Genomic DNA, 15,200 nt, shown 5'->3' with positions numbered 1-15,200 from the left:
TACTTTAACAATGCCCTTGTGAACCAAATAACCTGGTCTGCAGGTAGGTTTCAGAGGGTGAGGAGCTAGAGATGCTTACCCGATATTATTCACAGAGTCTGACTTCTCAGGAACTTTCTGGGAAAGCAAAGTAGATAAAAATCAAAGTGTGCGTCTCTGGGGCCCTCCTGAGTCCGTCATCTTTCCATGCCACATGAACCTGAAAAATAAAAATCCCCAACATCACCACTTGTTCTGGGACGTCTCTGACTTTTCTCAGGAATTCGAGAAACCCCAGCACCCCATGAGTGGTACTTAGGGAGAGAAGGAGCGTGGTCCCTTGGCTGGGGGCTGCAGTCTGGCGGGTGGGTTGGGAGTCCCCGGGCAGGCTTTCTCACCCACCACTGCTGACATTCGGGCCAGAAACGTTGTTATGGGGGGCGGTCCTGGGCATCTTAGGACGTTTAGCAGCATCCCTGGCTTCGACCCACTAGAAGCGATAGCACCCCTTTCCCAAGTGGTCACAATCAAAATTGTCTGCAGATGTTGCCAATGCCCCAGGGAGGGCAGCCATAGTTTTAACCTCAAGTCCTAGTGGATGGCAGGGCGGCCACAGCCCCGTCGGAGAGGGAAAACTGCATGAGCCTACGGCCAATGCCACCTCTTTCAAAGTTGTTTCCCTATTGGACTCAAAAAGTGTGTGCATATTTGCCTCCCCAAAGAGGAGTTGATTCAATACAAAGGAATCGCCAGGTGGGAGGTATTTCTCCAGGTGAAACTGGGAAACTACAGCTCCTTCTGAGAAGCAGGCAGGTGCCCCGGGGAGGGCGGCGAGTGGGCTGGCATTTTTGAGTAAGCGCGAATTCATCAAGTCGGCATTAAATGCTTGGTTAGTCACCAGGTATGTTATTTCACCTAATCTCCTTTAAGTGACCTAAACGGTTATTAATACCACCTACATCTTACAGATGAGAAACCTGAGACTCAGAAAGGTTCGGCAGTGTGTTCAAGATCACCTAGCTCCAGTGGCCAATCCCCTGGGGCCCCCTCGTAGCCACAAGGGCTGACATCTTCAGCGTGTGAGGCAGCCCTGGAGCTGTGCAGCGCACAACTCACAGCAGCCCTAAGAACACCAGCCTGAACCCAGAGGACCCTCTCCACTCTGTCCTCTGGCTATAGTGCTAGCTTCATGCCTATCCTTTGTGGAGCCCCAGGCTTGGAAATAACATTTCGCTCTATCCAAACAGTGGAAATTTAGAGACAGTCTTAGATTTAGAATCATCTTCCACGTAAATACATTTTGTGTATTTATTTCTGGTGTGGTAAATTTCCCAAAGATGAGAACTGTGCAACTTACACGTTTTGTATCTCCAACTAGTGTACCGATTTGGACGTGGCATATAGTTAGGGTCATCCCAGAAAAGCAGCAGACTACGAGTCAGAAGTTTTAGTTCTAACATTTCCGTTTGTCACTTTTGATGCCGTGCAGCTCGTGGGATCTTAGTTCCCTGACCAGAGACGGAACCTGGGCCCCCTGCAGTGGAGTCCTAACCACTGGACCACCAGGGAAGTCCCTCCATTTAACATTTTTGAGAAGCAACGTAACACAGGTGGCTAAGAGTTCTAGAGCCAGGTACTCCGGGTTCAGACTCTGGCTCCACCCTTTTCTAACTCAGTAAGCGCGTCACCATTATTTGGTGGCTCAACTTCCTCATCTGTAAAATGAAGGCATAATAGTTGTATATTCTTCAGAGGTGGTTGTGAAGATTAAATGAGCTATTGCCTGTAAAGCGCTTAATCCTCTAATGTATGTAAATAATCTAGGAAGAATCTGTTACATGATTGGTTTTCAAGATGGTAATCGGTAGGCTTTAAGGAAAGATTTCACTCATTTCATCAATTTCCTTTTCTGCTGTGGGTTACCACAATGATTTTTTTTAAGTGATATACTAATTCATGTCTAAAAATTTCTCCTAGTATAATATTCACCTGTAATAGTAATTTACAAGATATGACTATTCCCATTCCCAGGGGCCACTGCTGTGGATGGAGAGAGAAGAAAGGACAAATGGAACCGTCAAGAGTTGGGGTGACGTTGAAGACCTTGTGTGCCATCCGTGACGCCTCCCAGCTGACGGCTCCCTGATGGCAAAGTCCCACAGGTTACAACACTGACAAACACGCTATTTGACTCACATAGTTGGTTCAGTCACCACATATCCTGGCCACGGGGCACTGACTATAAAGGAAAGGACAGTTAAGTCAGGCTGTGGTTCATGTTTCCTTGCTTCTCCGAAGGCGAGAACCCTTGAAGACAGATTTAGCATTCTCTGCTACAGATGGATAACTAACGAAATACTGAAATTAGCAGAGGGGGCCAAGGTGGGGTTCATGGACAGTCCTGGAGTGATAACATATCAACTGGAATGAACACAAGATTTGCATGTTTTTGTTTTTGTTTTTTTAGCTGTGTAGTCCAAAGCAAGTTGCTTTCTTTTTAAAAATTTTTGTTTACCTTTAATTAGAGCCTAAATACATACATCTGTATTCTTTAAAATACACAAAAAAGTTGGTCTCCCACAAGCACTATCCCTCCATCTCAGTACTTTCTCAAGAGGAAGGGTTTGCCGTCCTTTCAGGCATTTTTCCATCCATTTACATATGAGTCATCTAAATATATATATCTTTCTTTTTCTGTTGTTGTACATACGTCATTAAATTGTACATACTTGCCATTCAGTTGGCTTATCTTACTTATCAAGTTTCGGCAGTCTTACAAGGTCAGCCCAATCCATAAAGGGCTGCGTTATTTTTTTTAAATGCTTGATGATATCAGTATTGCATAAAATGGCAATACCATGCTTAATCTGTCTCTTCTTGTGTTGATGACGTGTAGCTTGGCTGGAGTTCTTCAGACTTACAAACGTGTTTCAAAAAACTTCCTGGTACATGCCTCCTTGGGCACATAAGTGGTTCTCTAGACTAAATACCAAGAAATGGAATTGCTGGATAAGAATATTCACATGTTACATTTCGATAGGTACTCCACGATGGAGTATCTACTCCTTAAGAGAATAGGAGAAGGACGTGATGATGAAGGGCCCGGATTCCTGGGTTCAAATCTTAGCTCTGCCACATACTAGCTTAACTTCTCTCTTCCTCAGTTTCGACTGTAAAATGAAGAGAAGAGCAGTATCTGCTTCCTTCAGTTGTTAGGAAAATTGAGTATATGTACAAGCTCTTCTGAATAGCATAGCAAGTACTATGTTAGTGTAAGCTGCTAACAAGAGCTTTGGGTTTAATATCAGCAAAATTACAAAAACATCTCCCTCTCACATTGGTGGAGAACAGGTAAGAGGTAATAGGAGAATTCTTTGAACATTTCAAGCCCTCGACTGATGCCAAGTTTTGTTTTGGCCAATCTGCCCTCACACAGATAGCCAGTGGCATGGCTGCTGTCAACCGAAGGGGTCAGGGAAGAGCTCTCAGCCCATTTGCAGATAACGGGTAAGCAGCTCTTCTGGGGTTTACAGGAAAGCTAGCTGTCCGTGCTTTCTCACTGGGGACAGGAGGGATTAATCCTGACGACTCAGCCTAATCCAAGGGCAATTGGGTTCCTGAATTGGCCATTGTCCGTTGCTCCAGCTTTGGATGCCACACCCACTGTCACTTAGTACCCAGTCCCACGTTAGCGAAAAGCACCCTTCACAAAGATGGGTTCTGGAAATCTGGGGAGGCAGACCAGGTGTGGATAGACAGTTAGCATGTTTGGGATGCCTTCTATGCATCAGCCCCCAGGCTGGGCACTTCATAAACATTATCTCATTTAATCCTCACAGTGAAACTATCTCATTTAATACTCACAGTGCAACTACCAGGAAGGTGTTCTATCTTGTTTCACAGATAATGACTTGGAAGCTTAAGGTGACTTTAAAGAGTTGATGTAACAAACCTAATTCCTCACTGCCTGCAAGTGGCAGGGCTGGGATATGAGTCCAGATTTGTTGGAGCGCAAGCGTCGTGCTCTTTCTTGGGTATGATTTTAGGGTTGGATGTGAGAAATAGAGGCTAAATAAATGAATAAATAAGCCCATGAAAAGACGCTCAACATCATTAGTCATTAGGGAAATACAAATCAAAACCACAATGAGATAGCATTTCACACCCACTAGGATGGGTGTGAAATTACAAAACAGAGAGTCAAATGTGGGCGAGGCTATGGAAAAAAACAACCCTCAGACACGGCTAGCGGGAATGTAAAATGGTACAGATGCTTTGGGAAATGACTTGGCGGTTTCTTCAAAAGTTACACATACATTTACCAAAAGACCCAGAAATTCCATTCCTAGGTATCCACCCAAGAGTAATGAAAACATACGTCCACACACAGACTTGTACATAAATATTCTTATCAGGATTACTCATAATAATCAAAAATTGGAAATAACCTAAATGTCCATTGGAAACAACCTAGATGTCCGACTAGTGAATTGACAGACAAAATGTGGTCTAGTCATACAACGGAATACTATGGATAATGAAAAGAAACAAAGTAGGGTACATGGTACAACACAGATGAACCTAAACGGAATTCTCATTATACTCAGTGAAAGAAGCCAGAAACAAGACACCACATAGTATATGATTTCATTTATATGGAACGTCCAAAGAAAGCGATTGAGGCCAAAAGTAGATTAGTGGTTGCTGAAGGTGCAGGCAGTGGGGAGAACACTAATTAACAATAAACATGCATGCGGAATCTTTTTTTTTAACTTTTTATTTTATATTGGAGTATAGTTGATTAACAACGTTGTGATAGTTTCAGGTGTACGGTAAAGTGATTCAGTTATACATATACATGTATCTATTCTTTTTCAAATTCTTTTCCCATTTAGGTTATTACAGAATATTGAGCAGAGTTCCCTGTGCTATACAGTAGGTCCTTGTTGGTTATCTATTTTAAATATAGCAGTGTGTACATGTCAATCCCAAACCCCCAACTGTCCCTTTCCCCGACCCTTCCCTGCTGACCATAAATTTGTTCTCTAAGTCTGTGAGTCTGTTTCCATTTTGTAAATAAGTTCATTTGTGTCATTTCTTTTTAGATTCTGCATATAAGCGATATCATATGATATTTCTCTTTGTCTGACTACACTCGGTATGACAATCTCTAGGTCCATCCATGTTGCTGCAAATGGCATTATTTCATTCTTTTTAATGGCTGAGTAATATTCCATTGTAGGTATGTACCACATCTTCTTTATCCATTCCTCTGTTGGTGGACATTTAGGTTGCTTCCATGTCTTGGCTATTGTAACAATGCTGCAATGAACATTGGGGGGGATGTATCCTTTCAGACCATGTTTTTCTCCGGATATATGCCCAGGCGTGGGATTGCAGGATCATATAATAGCTCTTTTTTAATTTTTTAAGGAACCTCCAAACGTTCTGCATGAGGAATCTTTGGCGGGTGAGAAAAATGTTTTAAAACTGATCTATAAAGATGGTTGTTCAACTAGATAAATTTAACTAACAACATCATTGAACACTTAGAAAGGGTGAATTGTACAATATGCAAAACATGCTTCAATATAGTTAATTTTTTAAATACAGACAAGAAGGAGACAAACAAGTAAGCACCTAATATTCATTGCAGCATTGCTTGTGATAGCAGAAGACTGAAAGTAATCTAAATGTCCATCAACAGGTACCTGGTTACAGTATAACTATACAATGGAATTTTACATTTCTAACAGCAATGAGCATTAAAAAAGAATAAGGCAGTTCTGTATGCACTGATATGGAATGATCTCCAAGATATATTGTTGAGTGAAATAAACAAAGTATAGACGAGAGCGTAGCGTATGTTATCACTTGCATAAGCAAAAAAAGGAAGAATAAGTATTATAATATGCTTATTTATACACATAATGATTCTAGAAATAGACAAGAAACTGGTAACCTGGTTGCCCCTGGGAAGAGGCCTGAGTACCTGGGGAAAGGAGGGGATGCTAGTTGGGAACATTGCTTGTCTTTGCATATCCTTTTGAATATTTTAAATTTATAGATGTTACCTAATAAACAAATATAATTTAATTTTTAAATATTAACAGTGAGTGACTCCATGTGCCCGAGACTGTGCCTGGCACATAGATACGTGAACACACTGAGCTATAGCTGCTACTTGGCTCTCTCTGGATTTGTTTTGAACTTCTTTTTTTTTTTTTTTTGGTGCGCTAGAGAGTCTTCCCATTCCCCTCTCCTTAAAATCTGTGGCAGTTTGAAATTCTTTAAAGGAGGGTAAAAAAATAGCTCAAGGTTGCTGTGACAGGGCAAGAGAGAGTCATGGACATATACACACTAACAAACGTAAGGTAGATAGCTAGTGGGAAGCAGCCGCATGGCACAGGGATATAGGCTCGGTGCTTTGTGACCGCCTGGAGGGGTGGGATAGGGAGGGTGGGTGGGAGGGAGGGAGACGCAAGAGGGAAGAGATATGGGAACATATGTATATGTATAACTGATTCACTTTGTTATAAAGCAGAAACTAACACACCATTGTAAAGCAATTATACTCCAATAAAGATGTTAAAAAAAAAAAAAAGAAAAGAAAAATACTCAAGGTTAAATAAAACCTGTGAGAGAGTTTAGTAACTCCCCTGATTTTACAATTGAAAAACACCCCTGAATCACAGGCAGGTCAAGTTACTTTTCCAAGGTCACACAGCTTGTTAATGGCAGAGTCCAGGTTTCCTGATTCTGATTTTCAGCTTATTGAAAGGATACATGTCTCTGCCTTTCTTAAACGTGTCCTCCTCCCTCAGGGTAAAAGGAAGAGAGGAAAGATCATGAGGATATAAACACACAGTGCATGACCATGTTTTAATGAGACCAACTTCGGTGAATTAATTGGTTAAAATCGCTTTGGTTTGAAGTTGAATGAGGTGAACTGACCATTGTGTCCAATCTAGGCAAGTGTCATCAAGGTCATCACTAAGAACACATGTGATAAAGAAATCCCCTCTCTGGCTGGTCCTCCACATTTCTCCCAGACTCCCTGTGTCCTCCCTCATGCTTGCTTTCCCTACAACGAAAAACCCAGCGCAACTCTGAGTCATCCCTCTTTGGAGACTGTGTATTATTAATGGACCTAGAGGTGACATCCTGTGAAATTTCAGGCATCAGCCAGTGTAGAGAAGGACCTGGGAAATGCTACTTTCTCTTGTGTCCCACTCCTTGCCCTGTAATGGGCAGGAATAGCACTGCCCCTGGTGTAATGAACTGAGCCTGGATTAATTATGCTGAGCAAACCACCTCTCAGTGAGCCAGCACAAAGCAAGCCGGGGGGACCGGGGACACGGTGCTGTGGAGAGCGTCAATATTACCTCAACCTCCTCCTACCACCATCCTTCAACCCAGCCAGTCAGAGGGTCTTAGGAGAAAACCTTTTATTTTTGCCTCCAATTGTTTTGTTTTCGGAAGAAATTTTTAATCGTTCTTTATCTAATTTTTTTTTTTTAAGGTAAGAGATAAGTAGCTTCATTCCACTCAAAGGCAGCACCATTCTGTGGGAGAATAACTTGTGTGCGCTGAAGTATAAGGTAGGCCCATCCTAAGTCTTTGAAGTAAGAATGCTGCCCATTGCTAAACTTATGACTAAGGGGGGAGTTCGTGTGACTTTAGAGACCTTTCTCCAAAATATGCAAAACCTCCCGAAGCAGCCATTTCGCTTGTCTTCCTAACTCCATTCCACGCCTCTCGCATCACTCAAACCTGGTGACGGGTGGGCTGGACTTCGTCCTTCCTGCTCTGTGGGTTCTGATTGGTCTAAACTGATCAAGCACTCTTGCTCGGGGATGGGTTCACTAACTAAGGTCTACGCCAATCAGCACATGGCTTTCTGCAGAAAGTAAATTCCGCGGTTATCCAATCAATGCAAAGCTTAAGTCTTTCACTCTGTCCTCTAACCAGGAAGAAGAAAGCGTGCTGACTCCAAGGGAGGTTGATACCAGCTGAGACTGAAAAAGCCAGCCTGAGGTTGAAACCAAAGCACACAAAAGAGCAGAGTCTCCAGAAATGCAGAGACCGGACCTGGGATCCTGACCAAACTTCTTGGACTTTTTAGTTGCGGGAGCAAAGGAGAGTTGATTTTTTGATTGTTACTTCTAAAAAGCATACCGATGCATACATACTTCCCCATGGTACCTGAAATTCCTACCATTAGCCCTCCGTTCCAGATTGCTATGTCGGACATGCCTTCACCAAGTTACAGACAGAAGTAAACGATTTAAGTATAGACGGCTTAATCAAAGAATGCTTCTGCAAGAAAGTTCTAGGAACAACTAACCAAACCAACCGAACAAATTTATGATTTCCACTGGCATCCTGTCTCTTTCTGACCTCCGTATTTTGTCTTGGTTTTTGTTATTGTTGTTTCCTTTACGGAAAAAGACCACCTTCCATCTCTATATGTTCACATCCCACCAGTTTCAAACCCCAGCTCAAGTGCTGACTTGTCCTTTACACCTCTCCCATAGCCTCAGCTGGAAAAAACAGCCCCCTCCCAAATAATGGACTGCTCACCTCAGTGTGTCCTCTCCACACTCAGTATTCCCAGCAGACATGCTCCACTGCAGGCTGTTTGCCTGCAAGACACCTGATAGGTTTAGCTTTTGTGTTCTCCACAGCTGTTGTGGCTGGGCCTTCTGCATCTCTGAGAAGCAGGCAACTTTAGTGTTGAAAAGAACAAGCGCAAATAGGTTTTCTTCAGGAATTAGAGGCCAAAGAAATGGCTAAAGTGGTTCTCAGAGTGCTGGTCCCTGGACCACACCATCAGCATCACCTGGGAACTAGTCTGAAATGCAAATTCTTGGGACCTTCAGAATGAGAAGCTCTGGGTGTGGGACCCAGGAAAATGTGTTTTAACAAGCTCTCTAGATTCTGTTGCACTTTGAAGTGTGAAAACCACTGGACTAGAGAAAGGTCTTGAACTACTGACTGAGGAGCGAATGAACCTTGTTTTCTAAGAGCAGGAATGAAGGCCAAGTGACGATCAAGGTGAGCTGGGTGGCCCCAGACGTGCTGGTAGCAGCCATGGAGGAAATGGCCCTGGGAGGGGTAGGGTACTGTGTATTCAGAAGTGAACTCTCCAGACTGACATCTCTTCAACCTGATGTCCAAAGTCTGCTGGCGGACAGCAGGATGGGCCAGGTGGGTGTGCATTGGCAGAAACCTCAATGAAGGCTCCAACATTTTTAAATGCTCTTTTCTCTCATATAGGTTGGGCACTTATTCTTTCATTTTTGCCTTCTAAGACGGCATGATTACTTTCTTCCAAGTTTGTTTACAGTTCTGAATTTCCAAATTTCCTTTTTGCAGAATTAAGCACAGATTAACAGGGTTCCTTGCAAACCTGTCAGTAACTCAAGCAAAGAATTTATCCAGATACCCCGAGGTGCCTGGACAAAAGCTGCGTGCTATCTCAGTCATAATAAAGACGATGGTACAGCTCTTCAGAGCCATCCCACGAGCCCTGCTTGTGATTCTTGTCTTCTCCGTCCCTCCGTGCCTGTCTCGCCCTCACCCCAGAACAAGGGAGCACCCTGTTCGTTACGAACCTTTATCACTGACCTTGAAATTCCAGCCATGGCTCCTGAGATGGCCCACCCAGCTGCCATCTCCCCTCAGCTCCCCCAATGGCGAGCCCATTTCCCGAGCATCCTCACCGCCCCCCTACCCCCAATCCCCCCACTCTACAATGCTCACGTCTGAGCGAAAAAGGGAATCAATGCAAGGCTCAACTATAATCTTTGAGGAAAGACAGGTTTGTGCCTAAGTTTTCACAGTAATCACAGGCATCATCTTGTATGCATGGACTGACCTTTACCTTCCATTCCCATGGATATGTGAAAACTCCTATTTAAATATCATACTGATATGTATTAAACAGCATCATCAGATGATACTGATAAATCTCTGCTTTTTAGATAACAAGTACACCATCAACCGTTTTCAGGCAAAAATAATTTTTCTTATTTATTGCAGATGCATTCGAAAACATAATGGTTTTTCTTTTGCTCTCAAATGTTTTCAAGTATAGAATTTTCTTCAAAATATCTAATTTTCTATGTTATTTTTGTTTAATCGTTGCACTGGTGTCAACATATGTAGTTTTTATTACTTTAGTGATTTATGTTATGAAAGCATTCTGAAATTGTAGCAAAGAAAAAGAGAGAGAGAAGCTTTTTAATTAAGGGGAGGAACTAGGAACTAGTCTTTGTGGAGAAACTACGATGTGACAAGACACTTTAGGTATATTTATTCATGTAATTCCCCCATCAATCCTGTCAAAGTGGATGTTGTCTTCGTTTTACAGGTGAGAACACTGGAGTTCAGACAGGCTGGAAACTGTGCTAAAGTCAGGATCTGGTTCCAGATCTGCCTCCAGAGCCTGGGCTTTATTCCTCAGCTGTACCCTGCTTCCCCAACCTCCATCTGGGTTAAGATACTCGACTACATCCTCTTTCCATAGGCTGATATCCACAGGTAAGTGTGTGTGTGTGTGGGGGGGGGTGATGAAAAATGAATTAAATTAGGGGGGGTGTCTTTGCAAGTGATGAAAATAGGAATTCCACCCTACCTAAAAATCTTCCCCAAATTGTGATTACATGTTTTGCAAAAACTTCAAAGGACAGTGGAGTTTGGGAGCTAAACTACATTTAAATTGGTTTTAAATCTGGATTTCCAAAATCTGATCATGTTTCTTGACCATCAGTTGCCTTTTACTACAGGATTTGTCAATTTGTCCATTCAGAAGGCAGCTCACAACATCCGGGGTTTCAGTTAAGAAGGATTACAGCAAAGAAGCTCGTTCGATCTACCCTTACCTAATATGCTGTTATAAAACGTTTCTGACCGTTCCTGGTTAACTCATCTTCAAAAATGAAGGCTACCTAAGGAAAAGTTTGTGGATGGGAAATAATTAGCGCAGAAGCAGCTCTAAATGCTGCTCTTGCTTTTATCTATTTTTAAATGATTGCCAGATGTCTGCAACTGACACCCTGAATCGGTAGTTTCAAAGTTTGGATGTGGTCGTCAAAATGTAACATGACAGTGCTGCTGTTTTATCGATCTTTCTGGGGTTGACTTTTTTGCCTTAAATTTTTTCAAAAAGCTATTTAACAACTCAAGTATAATGCCTTGCCTATAGTTAACAATACTGTATTGTACACTTAAAAAATGTATTAAGACAGTAGATATTAGGTTAAGAGTTCTTAACCCAATTTTAAAAAAAGGAAAGAAAATATTTGACTGACTCAGTGGATGTCTGCATCAGCCATTTTGAAATGCCTGCTAGCTTTTCAGCAGCTTTCATTCCCACTGTCAGACAAGATGCTGCTGTGTCCCCTCAGAAAGTGCAGATTTTCAATCATCCAGATAGTCCAAATACAAGGAATAACTTTTGACTAAAACACTAAAATATTTCAGGCAGAAGGACCTAGGGCCTGAGTTACCTGGGTCATTACCTCAGATTTTCATGACACTTTACTTTGCAAAGCCTTCACAGATCACTCCTTTGAGCCATCCTAGATGTTTATTTTTTCTAATGATTGAGATAGCCATGAGGTGAAAGAATCTTTTAAAATTATTGTCAAGCCAAAATAAATAAACAGACATTAAAAAATAATAATGGTTTCTCAAAAGGGTCAGAATGGCCCAAAACTGAAAAAGGAGAATTTGGCCACTTTAAAACCCTGTAATGTACCCAAATATGCTCTATAGACCCCACTTGTTTCATCTCATTCTAGTTCACAAGGAAACAATCTGCTTTGTTCCCTGTTGTAGAAAATGTAAACAACTACATACTTAAAGCACAGCCATTCCTCAGGTAAAACCCAAAATCTAGATACTTACTTTTCAATACTTTTTGTCCAAGAGACGCGATAAGAGGGCCAGCTCAGCTGTGGGCTCCCCAGGCTGTGTGTGAGGCACTGATTGGGAGTCCCTGTTCCTGGGATTGGGGATTCAGAGGAGTTACAGGGTTCAGGGTCTTTTCCAAAGTTTTTCAAAGCGCAGTTGGGTCTGTTTCCAGAAAAGCTCCTATCTTCCTAAGAGGGAAGGTTCCGTGCCCAGGGAAGTTCTGGAAGCAGAGCATTTTTTTTCCCTGCCCTTGAATGAACTAGATCATTGCTGAAGCTGGAGAATACTTTTTAGCATCACTGTGATGAAACTCGAGGGCTGTTTCTGCAGTAGGTGCGACACTTGTTGACGCTGCTGGGGAGGCCCTGGCAAAGCGGCCTGATGAAATGCAGCCCCGGGAGAGCGGATGAAACCCAGATGAGCTGTCACTGGTGGCTTGGAGACAGCAGCGTTTGGCAGGGCCCATGCAGGACCTCAGGTTCAGGTGCTTGCCTCTTAGAAAAGCAAAATCTCGCTGCCTTATAAAGTGATTGAGGTCAGAGTAACACCAGAGTTCTCCTACCAAGGCTATCAGGCACTTGAATTACACATAGGAAACCTGAAGGGGGGTTGAGGGGGAGGGGTGGTGAAAATAAGAGTCATGTGTTGTTCATTTAGAGCTGGTATTACAGTCGTTCTCTGAAGTTCTCTGAGAAAAGCAGAAGCCACAGCAAGGCAGGATCCACCCTCCTCCCACAGTGGTCCCCCCTCTCCCCACCGCACACCCCTTTCTGTCTCTCTCAGACACACACACACACACACACACACACACACACTCTCACACACATTCTCTCTCTTCCTATTTTGACTGCAGTAGTAAGAAGAAAAGGGAGGAAGACCCGAAGAAATCCAGAGGAGAAATACCATGAGCCCTTTTTTTTCAAATCGTTCATGTTGGTAGAGTAGGTTTTGTAACGTGGACATTTCTTTTCTTGAATCTTGTCCAATTCCAAGAAAGAATGTAGAAAATCCAGAAGTATCATTCTGTAACCACTTTGCCTCTTTGCAAAAGTTATTTTAATGTACCATACCTGGAAACTGACAGCTGAGAAGGAAACCTCTTATGAGACTCGCAGCTAAAATTAGCAGCTTCAAGTGGGGTGACTTTGAAAGGGGCGTAACTGTAAATATTCACTCCCTACGGGGCACTATAATCCTCAAAAGCAAATTGTTTTAACACAGAACAGGGCATGCATCACTATACCTTGGTGGAATTAAACTTCTCACAAGACGAAAAATCATCATCTAGAATTATTAGGTATCAAGAGTACTGTGGATGTGTTCTATTTATTTCAGTTTTACCTTCATTTGAGAAGAAAGATACTGGAAGCTGAGAGACTTTAAAATAATGACAGTCTCTTTTGGAACACGTTTCTATGAACTGCAGCAGAATGCAGAAATTACCAAACTTTTGTGATTGTAGATATCCATTGGATTTATTTAAAGCCCAATCCTCTTCACAGAAGAAGGTCCTTTCCAGATAAGAGGAGATAGCTTTAAGGTGAGATTGAAGAGAGAAGAAGGTTGTGATGATAAAAAATAAACAAATGTTATCACACACAGCAGGACAGGATAAAGCCAAAAGGGAACCAGTGTCCCAACACAGTAGGTAAATGTGATGTGATCGAGAAAGAAGAGTTGCCTGGGAGTTCTTAAATGGAAAAGTTGACACTCATTATGAAACTTAATTTTGTTCTTCACAAACAATTTGAAAGATGAACTCCCTCAAGTCCTATATAAATATATATATATATTTATATATATAATGGATTAGTCATCTCACAGCCTGCAGCAGTGTAATTTTTGTTTTAACTCTTACATTTGGGGAAGCAGGAATGGAAGGAAATCAGAAACAGAGACCTTGGGATTAAACTCAGGCCAGGTTCTGAATTTTTTATGATTATTCGAAGGAAGGAATAGAAGGAGGGATGTTGAGAAAAAGAAGGGCATATATTTATTTGTGTCCCTCTAATAGCATCAAAAAGTATGTGCGTGTGATTAAAAATAAAGACCTAGAAATATTTGGCATCATTCCAAGTGAAGTAATGTGGAACAGAGAAAATATATTTAGGTAATCTCTTTTTCTGAAGCTACAGGAGAAGGAAACATGTTTCATTTGAGAGGAGATTTTCCATCTAAGGAGCAGAGCTGGAAATGTATTTTTTTATCAGAGCTGGAAATGTATTTTTTATTTAATTGCTTCCCTGAAAGGCCTCTGGGGCTGTGTTAGTTCCTTGGCGTCTGGAATGAGAATGGGTGCCGTGCAATTATTCACCAGCCACTCTGGGCTTGCCAGGGACTGGGATCTAGTCAGTTTCCAACGAATATTTCAAGCAAATCCATTAGGTTCTTAAACTGCTCTTTGCTCCCATATCTTGAACTGAGATTAGTATGTGAGGGGTTTATCACTCACTTTATTCCTCCTGGCACAGAAGGTCTTCGAATGCTCGCGTCTAATGGTACGAGTGTTGAATGCCCTTCCCAGCGGAGCGCGTTCTTAGCTGAGGTTTGGTACCAGCCACATGTCAGGTCAGATCAGATTTTCTGCCACGGTCCTTGGCCAAGCTGGAACTGGGCAGTTCAGTCCAGCTGCGGGGAGCGGTCAGTGTCTGGGGAGGGTCCCCCACCACGGAGAGCAACAGTTCATCCCCATCCAGGGTCCAAGTTTCTCAGAGCTTCTGCAGTATGTGTGGTTCCTTGCTCAGTGGCCATGACCCAAATCGGCCTTTGCAACCTTCATTCAGTTCCCTGTATATTAAACGGCTGCTAGTCACTCAGGTGGGTCGACTCCACAGGTACTCCTTTCCCTCAGGTACAATGGCAAAAGAATTAGTACTGTAAATAAGATTCTGTTCTCTTAGCGTTTTTCATCCCAGGGAACAGATTTCTATAAAATTCTTCATGAGAATATGAAGTTTTAAACTACTTGCAAACTAAAGATTAAAAATGCAATTTTTCAGAATTCATTTATTCAAGAGGAACTTTTCCAAACGTACGAATGTTGTTTGGAATTTGGAATTCATTTTTCCCCAGGGTATCAAAATCATAAATGGTAGTTAGGTTCACAGAACACCTTACAGAAGTACTGTATTTAATCCATCGTGTTCCTAAAGTACCTATTTCAGCTACCTAAAACCCCAAGTATCAAAACCAGGTTAAAATTCAATTTAACTGCATATGACAGTCTAAGTATCTGAAAAAAAAATCCAAACTTCCATGATAAAGTTCCAGCACAGTTATTCCCGTGCTTCAGTTTCATTTTA

General features: G+C 42.2%; 1 protein-coding gene across 2 annotated transcripts in view; it reads right to left on the bottom strand.

The window, feature by feature from the left end:
* The window catches only part of ALPK2 (alpha kinase 2), a 128,527-nt gene extending 116,436 nt beyond the window's left edge, over positions 1 to 12,091 (bottom strand). For both annotated transcript variants that reach the window (XM_060121080.1, XM_060121081.1), the window contains exons 1-2: positions 11,893 to 12,091; positions 80 to 199 (exon numbers count right to left, since the gene is read on the bottom strand). The gene's annotated coding sequence lies outside the window, so the exon portion shown is untranslated. The remainder of the gene's footprint in view (positions 1 to 79; positions 200 to 11,892) is intronic.
* Between the last annotated feature and the right edge of the window lie 3,109 nt (positions 12,092 to 15,200).

This window comes from Lagenorhynchus albirostris, chromosome 14 (genome assembly GCF_949774975.1).
Source record: "Lagenorhynchus albirostris chromosome 14, mLagAlb1.1, whole genome shotgun sequence".
Taxonomy (NCBI): domain Eukaryota; kingdom Metazoa; phylum Chordata; class Mammalia; order Artiodactyla; family Delphinidae; genus Lagenorhynchus; species Lagenorhynchus albirostris.
Note: the sequence above shows the minus strand (reverse complement) of the source record. Positions and strands in the feature narration are given on the sequence as shown.